The 17,001-nt window shown below is 39.0% G+C and overlaps 1 pseudogene; it reads right to left on the bottom strand.

Annotated features, from left to right (window-relative positions):
* LOC130147241 (phosphatidylcholine translocator ABCB4-like) overlaps positions 1-17,001 on the bottom strand; it is a 46,503-nt pseudogene extending 29,502 nt beyond the window's left edge.

Below are 17,001 nucleotides of genomic sequence, written 5' to 3'. Positions count from 1 at the left end.
GTGCAGTAAAGTACTGTATTCTTAAATAAAGTGAGAAAAAAAGATTTAAAAAAAACAGTTTCAAGCTGGCTGGAGGTTCACATAGCCAGGTGTCTGCTTTGGTGTTACATGATATGGAGAATGCACCACGTGTTGTTGCTAATACACAAAACCCTCCCATGTCCCACTGCTGCAGTACCCAATACCTCAACATGATGGCAGGTGGATGCTGTTCTCACACCAGAAAAATTAACATAATGACATACTCGGATCATGAAAACCTCACTGTTATCTTTAGGGTCTTTCAAGCCCTTCCTCCAGGGATCAGTTGAGATTCAGCATGGTCTTAAAGACCTCACTTTCCTCCTGGGCTAGTCAAAAAATTCTCATGGGACCTAATTTCCAAGGAGGTAACCTATAATTGCTTCCAATATAAACCAGAAAGAAGAGGCATCTGGGTCTCCAGTGAAAGGGGTTAGTGAAAGGGAAGCTGTTGCAGCTCAGGTTGGCTCTTGGAACTTCTCAAAGAGGAAACGACCCTCTGTGGAGACCAGGAGAGCCTCACTCAGCTGTATGGGTTGAAGAAATGATGATGTTACGTCTGTTTGGAAACTTCAGTTTCTAAATGGAGCTAAAGAAATCAGTGTGATGTCTTTATGGATATGATCACAGTATGACTATTGAAATAAACACAAAGACAATTTACAGCATGTAAACAAACAAGCATTTCTAAAGCTTAAAAAAACCCTAAATATATAATGCTTTTACCTGTCTCAGAATTGCTTTAAGACTGAAGCCTCATTGTAAGGATTTCTCCAGCTTTGCCAAATGTGAAACCCTGTTTGAGAAAAAATTCACACCAGTACAAAGAAAGTGTTGCTTGCTTGAGAATGTAACTTCATTTTCTAACACCCTAAGTTCAGGTTTACAGAAATTCTTTCAATAATGAAAAGTCTGCTCAGAAGCATTATCTCACAGCCAGCTCATCTTGTTGCTTTTGCATGGCTTTGCGTCACATCATATCTTCTAAGCAGGTTGGTATTGAATTTAAAAGAATTGCTTCTTACTCATTGCTGAATATGATCTCGTTTAGGTCATTATCCAGCTTGATAATTATATCTTAATTTTCAAGAATTTATTTGCTAACACAGCCATTTTAGACAATAGATAGCAAAACATTTAGACAAAATTAGTAATTATTCTCTATTCAGGATGTGTTTGAGTTATACGACTAATTACCTCATTTTACTATTGTTCTATAATCAAAAGAATTAGCTTGCTATTTAGGCTATTCACATATGTAAGTAATATGGTTTCATAATATTACTCAAATAAACTATTTGAAGTATCACAACAAAAAATTAATTTTACCTTCAGGGGGAAAGACTGTTTCAACAGAACTCCTGGGTGATTTTGTCAGTTTATGAGTTTTTAAGCAGACACGTAGGCTGTCTTCACATATTTTGTTAAAAAGTTACTCCCTCTAAAGCAGGATCACATTTCTTTCTTATGCCATTAGTTATGGAAAACACATGCAGGTAGGAATACAGAGACACTCACAAGCTGAACAGCTCTTATATCAAGTTCATCATCCTGTATTCTGAACCTTTTTATAAGTTTACAAAGTGGATTCTCTTTTCTGTCCAGTCATTATCGATCCCTTCCATGCTTCCTCTGGACAGCTGGTGTATTACCTTCTTCCTGTAACTGATCATCAGTTCCTGATGTCTGAAATGAAACAGTGTGATGCTAAAAATAGTTTACAGCCTTCCAGAGGGACCTTGACAGGCTAGAGAGGTGGGCCCATGCAAACTTCATGAAATTCAACAAGGCCACATGCATGGTCCTGCACATGAGTCAGGGCAACTCAACATGGATATGGGCTGGGAAATGAATGGATTGAGAGAAGCCCTGCAGAGAAGGACTTGAGGGTATCGCTGGATGAAAGACTTAATATGAGCCAGCAACGTGTGCTTGCAGCCCAGAAAGCCAAGCATGTCCTGGGCTGTGTCAAAGGAAGCATGACCAGCAGGTCAAGGGGTGTGATTCTCCCCCTCTACTCTGCTCTCAGGAGACCTCACCTGGAGGACATGGACCTGTTGGAGCAGGTCCAGAGCAGGGCCACAAAGATGATCCAAAGGCTGGAGCACCTCCCATAAGAGGACAGGCTGAGAGAGATGGGGCTGTTCAGCCTGGAGGAGGGAAGACTCTGGGGAGATCTTACAGCTGCCTTTCAGTACCTGAAGAAAGCTGGAGAAGGACATTTTACAAGGGCATGTAGTGATAGGATGAGCGGGAATGGCTTTAAAGTGAAAGACAGTGGACTTAAATTAGATTTTAGGAAGAAATTCTTTACTGTGAGGGTGTTGAGACACTGGCACAGGTTGCCCAGAGAAATTGTAGATGCTTCAACCCTGGAAGCGTTCAAGGCCAGGTTGGATGGGACTTTGAGCAACTTGATCTAGTGGAAGGCGTCCCTACCACGGCAGGGGGTGTGGACCTAGATGAACTTTAAGGTCCCTTCCAACCCAAACCATTCCATGATTCTATATTATCCTGTACTTTCAAATGATGATCAATTCTAAACAAAACCACCAACAACTCCTATTAAGTAAATGGAAGACTGATAAGAACTGAGCAATTTTACAAAGCCCAGTCAGGTACTGAAGTTTCATTAAGTCCTCTGTATACTCAGTGAAAAACTCCTGAATACACTAACACAAGGAGCAGGGGGAGGGGGGAAATTTTAGCCACAGAGGGATTCTTCCTTATTTTTTGTCATGTTAAACTGTTCTGAAAACAAAAAGGAAAATTAACTAAGTTAACTGAAAAGACTCACCAGAAAGCCCTTTTATTTAAAATGTAAAAACTGTAAAAAATGGCCTTAGAGTAAAATATAATCAGTATGTCAACAAGAAGAACTTTCAACATTAAGAGGGAGCCATGAAGAACAGGAGCAAGACTTCCAGCTGCTCCAAAGTTAAGGCCTCAGAGAAACCACCTGAGAAGTTCATGAGACAGCTTCTATTCAAAATAGACCATGGCTGAATGACAAAACTTCAGGAGCCTGAGTCACTAAGGTGCTGGTGATTTGCAAAAGTACTTGCATAAGAGTTTTAAGTTTTCACAATGGGGGTGGGAGGCACTGGAGCAGTTGACTTGGAGGGTGTGGAGTCTCCATCCTTGGAGGTATTCCAAACACAACAGGATACAGCCCTCAGCAACCTGCTCCGACCTCAGAGTCTGCCCTGCATTCAACGGGGGTCAGACTAGATGAGCCACTGAGGTCTGCTCCAACCTGAGCTATTTAATAATTCTATGATTTGGAAAAATAGTCTGAGAAGCAGTTAACCTCAGAACTTCATTTTTGCCACAATCTTCATTTTTCCTTTCTCACATACTTGAGTTTTAATGTTGTACTTTTAAAGAAACATGTTTGCTTAGAATTCCTGCAATTCACAACTCTGAATTAAAATTGCACATTTTACTTAATATTAATTTTTCTTAATATGAAGTTTAACACTCTTCAGGGAAGCCTTTTCCCCCCCTAGGGTTTCTTTATTGAGAAAATGTTGCAATACTGGAGGTGCCTTTGGGAGCAATTCAATCCAGTTAGATCAATAGCACACAATATGACAAAAGCTACAAAAAATTTTCATGAAAAAACTACCTGCATATTAACAAGCATGTAGTAAATTCTATTCTGTTCTATTAATTCATTTTGAGTCCCTCATTCTGTGATGCCACCACTTTCAAGTGCATCTATAAGATGTGCATTTTGAACTGTTGAGAAATTATGAGCGATAACAAGTGTATTATGCCCTTTCCATACCTGGAAACAGCGTAACAATGGTTTCACGCTATCATTTTCAGGTACATATAATATTTCCCATCTTCATAATATAGTTGAACAAAATATTTTAACTGAAATTTTTTCCTTAGAAATGGTGTTATAGTAAAGATCAAAATTGTCAACTGAGAAATTTTGAATTTCACAGTATCTTTCAGTTCCTCTGAGGTAAACTAAAGGAAAAACATAACTTAAATCAAATACCACAAAACATATTTTATTTGAAAATATAAATCAAGATACTCTGGTTTTTTTATGTCAGAGTATTCCTTTCCAAACTCAAATATCTAGAAGTTCTATTTTGAAACTCCCCCTTCCATAACTCCCAGGTTATATACCCAGTTTCCACTGAGAAAAGACTGGCTACCATTAAGCATGTTACTGACAATTCTATTTCAGAGCATTTCACAAATATTAAAAATTAATCACTTAGCAACTTTACTTGCTCTAAATTACTTACTTGACTTAGCTGAAAAATGTTTCTCTAAAATGGTACTTAAAATCACACTTCCATTACCCATGTTGGTTTTTCATCTTTTTAATTACTCACATATAATAAAATAAATCCTAGAAGTATGTAGTTTGACATGACAAAGATATTTTTACAGGCACGTTGTGACAGTGTGCACTTGGATAAATTGGTATTAATATCTAATGACCTAAAAAGTGAATCCAAGCTTTATATAATTCAGTTTAAAAATCTTCACTTAACATTTTGAACTGCTAGAATAATGGCTTAATAAATGTTTTACAATTAGGATATAAAAGAGAAAATGGTAATGTGTGGAATATTCTCAATGAATTTCCAGCTAATCCTGATACCTTAATATTGTCACATGATTTTAAGAACTGGAAATGACAGCCATTCAAACCATCCCATAAAAAATGGTATGCATTTTCTTGGTAGTCTGGAAACTTCACTGTGTTTGAGATGTTCTTATAAAGTTCAAGTCACATCAAAATGCAGAAGAAAATCAAGTTAAGGTCCTTCATTGTGAAAAGCAGAACACCCCATCCACAAAAACAGTAAAGAAAAGATTCAGCAGAGGTTTGGCAAAGCCTGTAGGGAAAAGTGGTCTGCTCTAGGTCCGATGTAAACCTTCTATAGGGGCAGATACTTAGCACAGTGAGGAAAAGGTAGGCAAGAACAGGACGGATGAACGCTTGGCACAGAACAGCTGAGCTTTGTCTTGCTTAACATCAGCAATCAAAGGGAGTCTAGTCAGAGCAAGATTTTCTGGCATGCTCTGCCAGAAATGTCAACAGGGACATTCATCTTACCATATGACATATTTTAAAGATAGCTGGGGGAGGTGAGAAGCTAAGTAACTTGTTAAAGCTAGCTGTATAAATTTTATATTGCAGCAGTCAGCAGGGATCCCAAAAAATCTCTCTCAATCAGCAGTTCTCTGCCCCCTTTACAGGGCATAGGTCAGGAGAAAAATCCTTGCAAGTGCCAGCTAGTGTAGTTTTACAGAATAGAGGAAATTATCAGGAATTATGACTAGTAGACAAAGACTCTAACTCTTGCTGAAATTAGTGGCAATTAGTCATCCAAGTAAAAATCAGGACTAAAAGATCTTTGAAGATAAGAATCTAGATTCTGTTGTCTGACTCTTCCAGATACAACCCTGCACAGTGGGTAGAGTAAGGTACTTCTCCTGAGGCAGAACGGCATATGGTGGAAAAATGTTTTCTAAATATCTTGTCCATAGGTAAGATGAAATGTTTATGCAATGGTGGGAATTCACCCAGAGCATAAGCATAGATGCATAGTGAGAGAGAAACAGAGGAGGGACAAACCAAACAAATATGATTGATTCAGCCCGAGGAATAGGTGGAAGTGTTTTGTAAACGGTTCATACACTTGCTTAGAGCAGACAACAAGAAATAAAGGTTTGACTATTCTTTTCAATTGTCTATGTGGTTTGTAAGTTATGTCTAGACAGCAGTCAACATGTAGCAGCTCTTCTTGAAAAAACCCCTGAGCTGGTTTTGATATACTTTGCTGGGTGTTAATAAGAACATAGCAAACATAGATCCCCAAAACTGTTTGGAAATATTTAGATCTTAGTCCATGTTGAGGTTTCTACTGCTCTAAAGATGAAAGCTTGTTTGGGAAAGCCTGCTGCAGTTCACGCCTACCCATAAAATCATTAACTGAATTCCATGGGCACTTACAAAAACATTTCACTACTGATCAATATGGAGCTTGTCCAGTACTGTCTGCACAACTGATTCAGTATCCTTCTGCTTGATGAGGGAACATCAGCTTTGAATTTTAGGATTGCGAACCAGAGCTCGGGCAATTGCTATTCTTTGTTTCTGCCCCCCGCTCAGCTGTGCCCCTCTGTCTCCAACCACGGTTTCAAACTTCTACAAGACAACCACACACATTTATGTTGGAATAATACTCAGTGGCACAGTCCTTTCGCCAAAGAAAGGCAGCGTAAAGAAAGGGCACATCAGGATCAGCAGCCCCAGCAGCATCTTCTCCTTCCTCTAAAACACCTGCTTGGATATACCTGCCAAATCATTTGTGTCCCTGGAATTCTAACGGTTCTTCAAATGCCCACCAAGTCATGACCTAAAGATTTAAAACTGGCATTCTTCCAAAAAGTTACAAGGAAGCTCTGCATATTCACAGCTCCAGGCATAGCATCCTCTGTTTACCAGAATCCCTTCTAAGGAACTATTTGGCACAAGAAGCTTTAGGAGAAATTATTTCAGCAGGACAGCTGGTTTGCTTACGTCGGGTAGCTTCATGATGAAGTCAAAAGCATTGGCTTCCTTGGTAGCTTTCTCAATCTCTTCCATGGTGACATCCTCACGGCCATAGCGAATGTTTTCTGCAATGGTAGTAGCAAATAGCACGGGCTCCTGATTCACCACACCAATGATCTCCCGCAGATATCTTACGTTTATGGTCTTAATATCCTGCCCGTCAATGGTAACCTAAACAAAAAGCAGCAGACAAAAATTTACTTCAGTGTTTTGGTCAAGGAACCTCTCTCCCCAGGCTGGCACATGCCTTCTTAGGGGAGACTGTACCATGTCATTGGAACAAGGCCGGCGAGGCCAGAACTAGACTTGCAACGACACAGAGCCGTCCTCTCGCTTGAGGTACCTTACCGTGCCTTCCTTGGGATCGTAAAATCTCTGGATGAGCTGAACAGTTGTACTTTTCCCACAGCCACTGCCACCAACCAGGGCCACTGTCTGGCCACAACTAACCTTGAGATTCAAGCCCTTCAGTACCTGTGCATGTAAGAAATGTGACCCAAAACATAACAGTATATAAAAACATCAGTGTAAATTTGAAGAAACTCTAAAGGCTACAGTAAATTTTTGCAAGGACCTCTAGATAAGAAAGAGGAAGGACTATATGTGAAACTGTGGAAGATGTGCAGTTTTGCTGCACTATGAAGACATCCTTCCTTCTGCTCATCCCTTCAAAATGTGGCATTTTATACCTAAATGAAGGTCTGCTTTCCATGCAAATGTACTGCTTAGTCTCAGAGAGGTGGTGAAGATGCCACATAGCAATTACTGCAGCCATAGAGGAAAAGAACTTTTCTTTCCTTCTTACACCTCTGTCGGCCTATGGAGCTTTTCTTTGTAGCTTTCTCTAAAACTTTAAGATGCAGAAAGACATTTGCAAACCTCTGTGTAATGAGATGAAAGGGAACCTTGCCCTGGATATTTCTTTTTCAGGTATCAAGGAGAAAGAGTTCAGAGTTTCATTTTTACATATTTATATGAAACCTCATATTATGTCATTACAAGTAACCCAGTAGGAAGCCACCATGAGGAGGTTCTTAGTTAAAAGAAGTAGGAGAGCGGATATCCCATTAAACTTTTCTCAGGACTATTCTTATTTCAGAACCATAGGGTAAAGAAAGCACTTTTCTTTCAGTAATACTAAATCCTCTAAAAATTGCCATTTTTATCAAGAATATTTTTAATTGTGAGATTCAGATGTTGTCAAAATGACCAAGTATGAACTGAGATAACCTAGTTAAAACCCTTAAGCTACTTTACAACACAATTGTAAGTCTTTGTTTCACAAGTTTTCACATGGTAATATACTTATTACAGTGTTAGACATTTACATGGAAGCTAGTCCTGGGAAGAGGATAAAAGCTAAGAGCCTGATCCAAAACCTGAAGCTGCAAATGGAAACATTTTCCTGATTTCAGTCAACTTTGGGCCAAATACTTTGTTGTCTACTGAAGTGAGAAGATTAAAGTCTCCTCACAATATTTTCTTACACATAAACATGTAAGATAAAAGGTGCTAAATAGAACAGGCCTACCTGAGGGCATTCTTTAGGTTTTATGTCCATGTTACCACAAGCTAATGTTGGAAAAGCAGCATAGATATTTCAAACTCTGCTAAAACGTAGCTGTGACAACAGCAAGCCTGGCGTAGCCATCACACACAAGCACCTGCTCAGTTTCCTGGGCAGGTTTTGCAGCCCTTGCTGGAGAAGTGTTCCTGCAGTTATCACATGCGACAAATCAACCCGGACAGGCTGGAGAGTTGGGCAGAGAGGAATTTAATGAAGTTCAATAAAGGCAATTATAAGGTCCTGCATCTAGGGAGGAGCAACCCCACGCACCAATACAGGCCAGGGGTTGGCCTGCTGGAAAGCAGCTCTGTGGAGAAGGACCTGGGAGCCGTGGTGGACAGCAAGGTGCCCATGAGCCAGCAGGGTGCCCTTGGGGCCAAGAAGGCCAGTGGGGTCCTGGGGTGCGTTGGGAGGAGCGTGGCCACCAGGTCGAGGGAGGTGATCCTGCCCCTGTGCTCTGCCCTGGTGAGGCAGCACCTGGAGTGCTGGGGCCAGTGCTGGGCTGCCCAGTTCGAGACAGGGAACTGCTGGAGAGGGTCCAGCGGAGGGCTGCAAAGACAATGAGGGGACTGGAGCATTTCCCTTATGAAGAAAGGCTGAGAGAGCTGGGCCTGCTTAGCCTGGAGAAGAGAAGACTGAAAAGAGATCTTATCGATGTCTACAAATAACTTACGGGCAAGTGCCAGGAGGATGGAGCCAGGCTCTTTTCAGTAGTGCACAGCACCAGGAAGAACTGGCTGAAAGATACCACCTCCTAACATACAGACTCCATCTGAGTAGCTTGTAGTAGGCATCTAGGATTGAGGATAAACTTTCTGAAGGAAGAAAGTGTAAAATCTGTGACAGACTAAGAATTCTAAAATCAACTCTGATGTACAGAAAGATTAATGGAAGTACAGCAAAGTCAACAGAGTAGAAGAATCAATAACAGGAGAAAGGAAATACTGGTATTGGATCAGAAAGAAAGTAACAAGGATGGAGTAATTGCATGAGTGTTGCAGTATATTGTAAAGAAAGGAGAGAGAGTGATATGGAGAAAATGAGATCAATTTATATCCAAATCTCTTTTGGGAATGACTGTAAGAGAGATTACTGGGATAGTGTTTGTCTCTGATAGTCTAGATTAGATTTGGACATGGACAGAGAGAGCAATTCAGTCGGAAATGTGTGACTGTAAGAGACACTAACATCATAAATACAGACTAAAAAAAATCAAATGGCAGCAATAGTTGCATAGTTCATGTCCTCTGGGAAGTGATAGCTGAGAAGTTTAAGTAATCACTGAACAAATAAAAGGGCTTTTTTTTTTTAATTAGTTTAAGGCTATTAAGTTAAAGCTGGTTACAGATAAAAATCAAGGATAAAATGACTGCAGGTTGAATGAGTTCATGTAATTACAGATGAACATACACAAAAAAAAAAGTCTGCAAAAATGGTTTTCCATTTTGTGGATCTTAGAAATTAAAAAGCATCGAGATGATAGTTGCACCAGCGATAGCTTTGAAACTGCAGTTCAGCCTCAATTTTCAGTAGAAAAAACCCACAAAAGTGCATGGTGCCAAAAGTCGAGTGACCAGTGTGAATTAGGGTAATTACCACATCTGACCTGAAATGGAAAATGGTAAGGAGGGCACCTGCCTTTTATAGTGATCACGAACTCTTTATTCTAAACTGGCAAACATAACAGTGGTCCAGCACAAAGACTTTTAGTGATTATTTTCAAATTGTGGATAGAGCCGCAGGACTGAAGGGTTACAACTGAAACAGTAACCTGAGAAATTCTAAGCTTTTATCTTGTCAAAAACAGCACACAAAGCTTGCAAACTAATTCTGAAGAAAATAATAAAATTAAAAAAATGAAAATAAAACAAAATCATAAGAAAATACATTAAATGAAATGTGTCATGAGTTACGAAAGCGAAGGATTAACCCAATTACTTTTCTTTAATACTGTTTTTTCCGGAGACACTAGCCACAGTAGAACTAACCCACTGGGACTTCATTAATGCCATCTAATGCCAATTTATCCTAAAGCCATAGGATAAATTACTAATTTAGTTAATAGCTGTGAAGTAATAAAAGAACAGTAAAGTAAGAAACTCTTTGAAGAAAAATAGCAGTGTTCAGCAGGGAGATGTAGTAACTAAGGGAGCTGGCAACCTGAATTGTTCAGTCAGTCTTGTGATTTATTATTTTTACTTGTATTAGTGACTTGGGCATGCAAACAATACTTAAGATAGTGAAATTTCCTGATGGTACAAAACTGAGAGAAACATTACAGAGGACCAGTGAGAGGACCAGGACAAAAGAATATCAAAACACCTTACAGAATTAGATACGCTGTGTTGGAGGATAGTAATAAGAGAAGTAGATGAACCATAATTATGTGAAACAAAAGATGACAAAAATAAAGAAAAAAGATGACTAATGAAATGGCAATCCTATAACTTATGAGAAAACAAAAATAACCTAATTTGGTTGGCCTAGCAAAATACTACCTAAAAGAGTCTATGTTTATTTCTATAAACAGCACAGGAAAGTAAACCCGTGGAAGAGAATTACTAAATAAAAGGTTCAGTGCTGCTACAGGAACAAATTAATATATAGGAACTGTGCACATACCTTGTTGGAAAGGGACACCCAATCTTCACTCAAGCGGTAGAATATCCTCCCTGCAGCACCAGAGTCAAAAAGCTTACCTGGTTTTAGGATGGAGCTTTTCCACTTATTAGCAGGAGGGCTAGATGACACATTTGTTTGCTATAATAGCAGGACCTGGTCCCAGTAACATGGGAGGTCCTTCCCATTTCTGTGTCACAAGGAAAAACCTACGTCACGCTCGGTGCACTCATAGCAGCAAGTGGCTGGCAAATAGTGCTATAAAGGTGAGTGGGAAAAAGAGGGGATGAGAGGCAGGGAGGTGGTTAACAGCAGTGGGTAACTAAAGAAAGATGCTGGGGTGAACTGGGAAGCCAGGTGTAGATACCTGAAGGGCTTATTTTAGCCACCTGAGGCAGGGAGCAGTGGCAGCCAGAGCATAAAGAGGGAAGCAGGTTACAGGATGGTATGTGTTTTCTGTAGATGACACAATTACTATTGAACTTTGAGTTTAAAAAAATTTTGCCAGTTTTTGTGGTCATGCTAGTTATCTTTAGGTAAAAGAGAAAAAAAGATGGCAAGAATGATGTTCCATAGTATAATACAAATAAATACATGTGTGTGACCGTGGTTTGTGACCTTAGTGTTATACTTGCCTTTTCTTGCTATGTGCCTGTCTTTTTGACTTGCAGCTCTCACTGGGTTTATGAGGCCTGTAAGATCAGATTCTCTTTGGGAAAGGGACTGTTTCTGCATGTCTCGTGATGTTTTTTGAAACTAATAAAAAAGAAGATAAAAGAAAAAAATCAGTAGAGATGAAAAAATGCAAAAAATCTTTAGCCACTATTATAAAAATAGCCAACATATGGAAACTCTATTTTCACCTTTCAATTTCTTTTTTCTGTTCTCCAAATGCTGCTATGGTTCATATTGCTGCCACAACTTCCTCTGCAGTAGCTCCTGCTGTTGCATATGCAGTTAGCTCTTCGTAGTGAATGCAAAAATTATTTGTATAGATGCAAAATATTTTAACTCTCCCATTCAAACAAAACCAGAATGATCTCAAGCGTTGTTCTGTTGTCTACGAATTCTTAATTTATTGTACTGAATTTACTTTATAAAGATTTATAAAACCCCATATTTAACTTACAAGGCAGAAATTTGATGAAGGGCATCATGGCAATGCTTGCATTGTATAAAATATATCAACTAGAAAAAATGCATGTTATCTGCTGCCAAAAAATGAGGTTGGATTTTCAGTTCTTCTATACTTTCATCACTGTGGAAAGTCAGAGGAGCTAAGATCCCTTACTCTTAGAAATACTTGCGCTACTGGTGTCTTGGGGGAGACAGTGTAACCATCGGGCAGTTCTGGTTTGTGTCAGGAGAATCAATTGCCCAACAAGCACAGGAACATTCATGCTCTGTGACACACGGTAAGTGGCAGATGAAGCTATAGCTGAGTATTTATGTGCTATGAAGTATTAGGGACTGCACATTTTAAATAGGATTGGGATTTTCTTCTTAGCTGAAAGGTTGGCTGGCCAGTATCACTGAAATTCAGTATCCGTTTGCTAGTTGACACTGATGCCCTTTTGCAAGTCCTAGCCAAAAGCAGTTACAATTCTATAGGTGAAGCCTGGTTCTCTCTGAGTGGTCTGCATCCACTTCTCACACAGCGTTTTCAGTAAGTTACTGGGAGCTGAGCAAAGGGACAACTGGGAGCAGAGTTCACGGTGTGCCGGCTGCCCAGCCATGTCTGCCTATGTCCTTGTGCTGTTCCCAGGGGTAATGCCCTCCTTGTCTTGGGGTCAGGGCCCACAGACGGGCCTTATCACAGGGAACCTGATTCACTGCAGGTTCATGCCAGGACTTACTGTCAGTTACCTGTGATGACCACAGCTGTGCCATTTTACTTCATTTCTGTATGTATTGATTTTTCTGACAGTACTTGGTTATTTTGGTGGTGTAGTTGTCATGAAGCCCAGTGGAGAAGACAAAGGTATTGCTTATTTACCCTTTCATTCGAGGGTGTGTTATACTTACATAAACTTTGCAGCAGTATAGCTGAGCCCACGGTGGAGGCATACACTTCTTCAGCTGCACTGGTGTCATCATACACCTATTCACACCTTCCTGCATGTGGGCAATGTCTGAATTCACGAAGAGCCAGACCACGTTTGACGTCTTACAGATACCAGATGGGATTATAGAAGCTATAGCTTGCCAGTTTATTGAAAACTCACACTTTTTGCCTACCTTTTCCCAGAGAGCTGATGAAAATCCCAGAACAGGACTAAGGGCCAGGATCACAAGTGATAATTTCCAGCCTTTTGTAAAACCAACTATAACTCCAGTGAAAAAGGTAGCCACTGCCTGAAAGAACTTTACCATTTTCCCCCCTGTTCCTTCATTAATCTTGGAGATGGTACCGAAAAAAACAAATTATATCCAAACAAATATGAAAGTGTGGAAAAGATAGACTCTTTGGATGCAATACAGTTGTCAGTGCTCCATCATGTTTCTAACACCTACAGTTCAACACAGCTACAAGTCTGCAGCCACAGAGGGCAAGAAGCACCATTCTCCAGTATCTGTGTTCCTCAGGCTTCATTTAAATGATCTGTACACATGTCAGGATCTCCATCCCTATAAATAATGGCATGGCTTGCAGAGGAGTTTAATAATGTACAATAACATTGCTCTGAGGGAAGTATTGCAAATTTTCAAGAATTAAAAAGTTATACCCAATTGGCAATTAACAGATATTTAATACTTACTCTACAAGTCTGGTATTAAGTTCACCTACAACATTTACATCAAACCATCCAATCCCCTGTCTCATTACAGCATGAAAAAATTATTATTTGCTGGCCAGCAGCCAGCATCCAAAATGAAACTTGAATGTAGGCAGCAAAAAGGATACCAGCTCCTCTTCCAGAATAATAATATGGATATATGAAAGGGAAAAAAAATAATATTGGAAACTGAATTAATTCAATTCCAAACAGGGTAAGCTGCCGTTTCTCTTTCTTCACTATAATGAATATTTCTGATGTTCTTTCAGAACCAATTTTCAGTTGTTATCTTTTGTTAAGTTATACAACTTCCACGAAGCAAAAAAAAAAAAAAAATAAAATTTTAAAATAATGTCTCAAAATCCATAAAGACATAGATTAAAAAGCAAGCTTAGAATTACATATTTACTCTTAAAAATAGTTCCCACAATGAAGGAAAATTCAGACAGGCATTTTAAAAATAGTTAAGTGATGATATAAAAATGAAAGTAAGAGGTTTCAGGATATACACTTTCATTTAATGAAGTAAAGATAGATACATTTAATTTTAATTGTTTGCATGCTATCATCATTTAACTGTTTTGTTTTGTCATCTTTGAGAAATGTTAGTTTGGCTTTAAAAATTGTGTGCAGTCCTAAGGAAAAATAAATAAATTAATGTCTAGGTACTGTTCATGCAATTACAACAAAATAAAGCTCCACACATAATACAGAAAAAGGAAGATCAATAAGGAAAGCTATTCTAAGTACTTTTTTTACAAATTATTAATGTAATTTCGTTCAAAATCCCTACTATTTATGGTTACTTTATAATACCATTAGTAACAACTAGTTGGAAAATAAAAATAAAAAAACATTGTGATTTGTTTTGTTCAATGACAATTGTTAAGAAAGTTATAGCTCTGGTTTTGTCAGCTGTTTTGCATGACAAATATACTCAATAATTATGTTTAGATTTCAGTTCTGGAACTGAGCCACATTATTTTTGTATCAGTAATCCCTAATTCTTATCCTACACAGTAGGGTTTGTACAATAAGAGTAGAATTTGCCATCTGTGATTTCATACTCCCTTCATGGAGCAGACCATCCCAGCTTACAAAAATACCTTTCTCTGAGGCTCAACAAAAAGACTAGGGATTTCTTTCCATTTCAGAAAGGGGGCATGAAAAAAGAGGAGCGAGGGCTTAAAGTTGAAACAAGGAAAATCTGGAAAGGTCAAAGGATGACAAAAGAAGAGATAGGATATAGGTAGACAGCGAGAGAAAAAGTTACAACTCCTCCAACCATAAACCTGAAAATTGCTCAGACGATGACAACACATGCCCCCGCAGCCTGTCTCTGAAAATAACTAGCGCTTAACACCTTAGAAGACTGTGAAAAAAACGTCAGACTAACATGAAACAGCTTGGCCGTGAGATGGACCAACTGTTGCATCTCAGTGCCTATTTCAATTTTACCCAGTCAGAAAATATTAAAAATGCATAGTAAGTTCTAATTTATACTAATTTATATTTTGTAGTTATGAGCTCTGCAGATTTGTTAGGCTTTATATAAAAATATTTCTTTTATCAGTTTTAAATTTGGTGTGTCTCAACTTTTTCCTAAAGCTACCTCAGATTCTGTTCAATGCGGGCTTTATTTAAACCTGAATAAATCCTAAGTCTGCTACTAGTTAAGCATGAAATTGAATTACTCTGTTAAATCTTAATACAGGTATCAATGAGACTGAAAACCTCCAAAGATCATGTAGTCCAGCCTTTTGTGGGAATATTTTGAAATCAACTGCTATACTTATATTTGCCTTCAGATCCATAATTCTGCTATGATACAGCAATATTATAATCCTTTCCATTTCTGTAACACTCTGTTTCATCTTCAAAATGCATTTTAATCTGTTTGAGAAACGAAGTACTTGGCGGGGGGGGTGGGGGGGGGGGTGGGGGGGAATACCAGTAATATTTAACTGAGAGAATGCAAAGCTGATAATCTGAAAATCTATATCCTGATGTGCTGTTTGAAACCAGATTGTCTTCAGCTTTTAAGCAGGACTCCCAGAGGTGTCCTCTGCATAACCCTTGGTAATATGTAATTTCAAAGCATGCAAATTTCTGCAGTTTAATTAATATAAACTAAACAGTAAAATGTATTTTAAAGTAGAATGAAATTTCACTGGGTATTTTTGCTTGGGTTTTAATACTCACTAATGAACATTGATAATCTGCCTCAGACAAAATAAATATGCTGATTTACTAGGGGGTGATCTTATAGGGTTTTTTTCACCTTTTCTGGAAGGTTATTAAGCAGTCAGTAGGACTAGGTTGGTTAGGACTGAGCAGTGAGGTTGGACTTTGCTCAATTTAAATAAAACTCCAAAGAGGAAAAACTTTCAAAATCTGGTGCACACCAGCCTTTTGCAGCCCCCTTGGAACCCGCTAGGTCTGCGAAGGCAGAAACAGAGTGCTCAGCAGTTTTGAAGAGCCTGATTTATCATTGTCACTCTTGGAAGCATTTGAGAAGTGTCCTCTTAACTCCTCTCCAAGGGAGTCTCTGTGTTAATATTTTAGTCATTCCTCATAAGGTTCACAACTAAGAAAAACACGATTTCCTGCAGCAGACCATCACACCACCAATGCACCATAAGCTGTTCAAGGGAAGGTGCTCTTGTTATCACTGTTTGGTCATCCATGGCCAAACTGAATGGGATGGTCCCTTTTGGATGTTTTGTGCCCAGAACACAGACTTCATTAGAAGAAAATGATACATTTTCCTTAATGACAAATGCTCATAAAGACTTTTTAGCCCTACTCTTATAATATGTTACAGATAATGCATGTGAGTTTTATAATAGGATTTAAACTACATTATATTTTATCTCATGAATTAGCTCACCTCCAAGTTTTATGGATGGCTGTGTTTATATCTGGAAAATCAGTCTTGTCTTTTCAGGGTTTGAAAGTGTTGATGGAAAAGAGATGGAAAACTTTAAAAAAAAAATTAAACCAAAGGAAGTTTGAACAGTCAGAATGAGGTTTAATGACATGAAAGCTCTTAGGAACTTTGAGGAACTCAGTGTTTCCTTTTCATTATGAGTTCTCAGGATGGCCTGTGAGGGCCTTACAGCAATGCAGTTGCAGGACAAGGTGGCAGAGGGGAAGGGGAGAGCTGCTGCAGGGGTGCTCTTGTTAGGAGAGGCAGAAGATGAGAAAGAAACTACCATGGCAGTACCTGAGCATTCACTTTTCAGCTTCCTACGGCCATCCTGTAAACCACTATCTGTAATTCCTGACACAAACGTTTCCTCGTCCCAGGTGTTCACTGAGTAAAGGCATGGCTTGCTGTCATGTTGCCAAAATAATGTTCTGTTAGAAGTGATGGCTTTTTGGTAAAAGTGACGAAACTCCCCTCTCTCTCTTTGGGGAGACAT

The sequence above is a fragment of the Falco biarmicus genome, chromosome 4 (genome assembly GCF_023638135.1).
Source record: "Falco biarmicus isolate bFalBia1 chromosome 4, bFalBia1.pri, whole genome shotgun sequence".
Lineage (NCBI taxonomy): Eukaryota > Metazoa > Chordata > Aves > Falconiformes > Falconidae > Falco > Falco biarmicus.
Note: the sequence above shows the minus strand (reverse complement) of the source record. Positions and strands in the feature narration are given on the sequence as shown.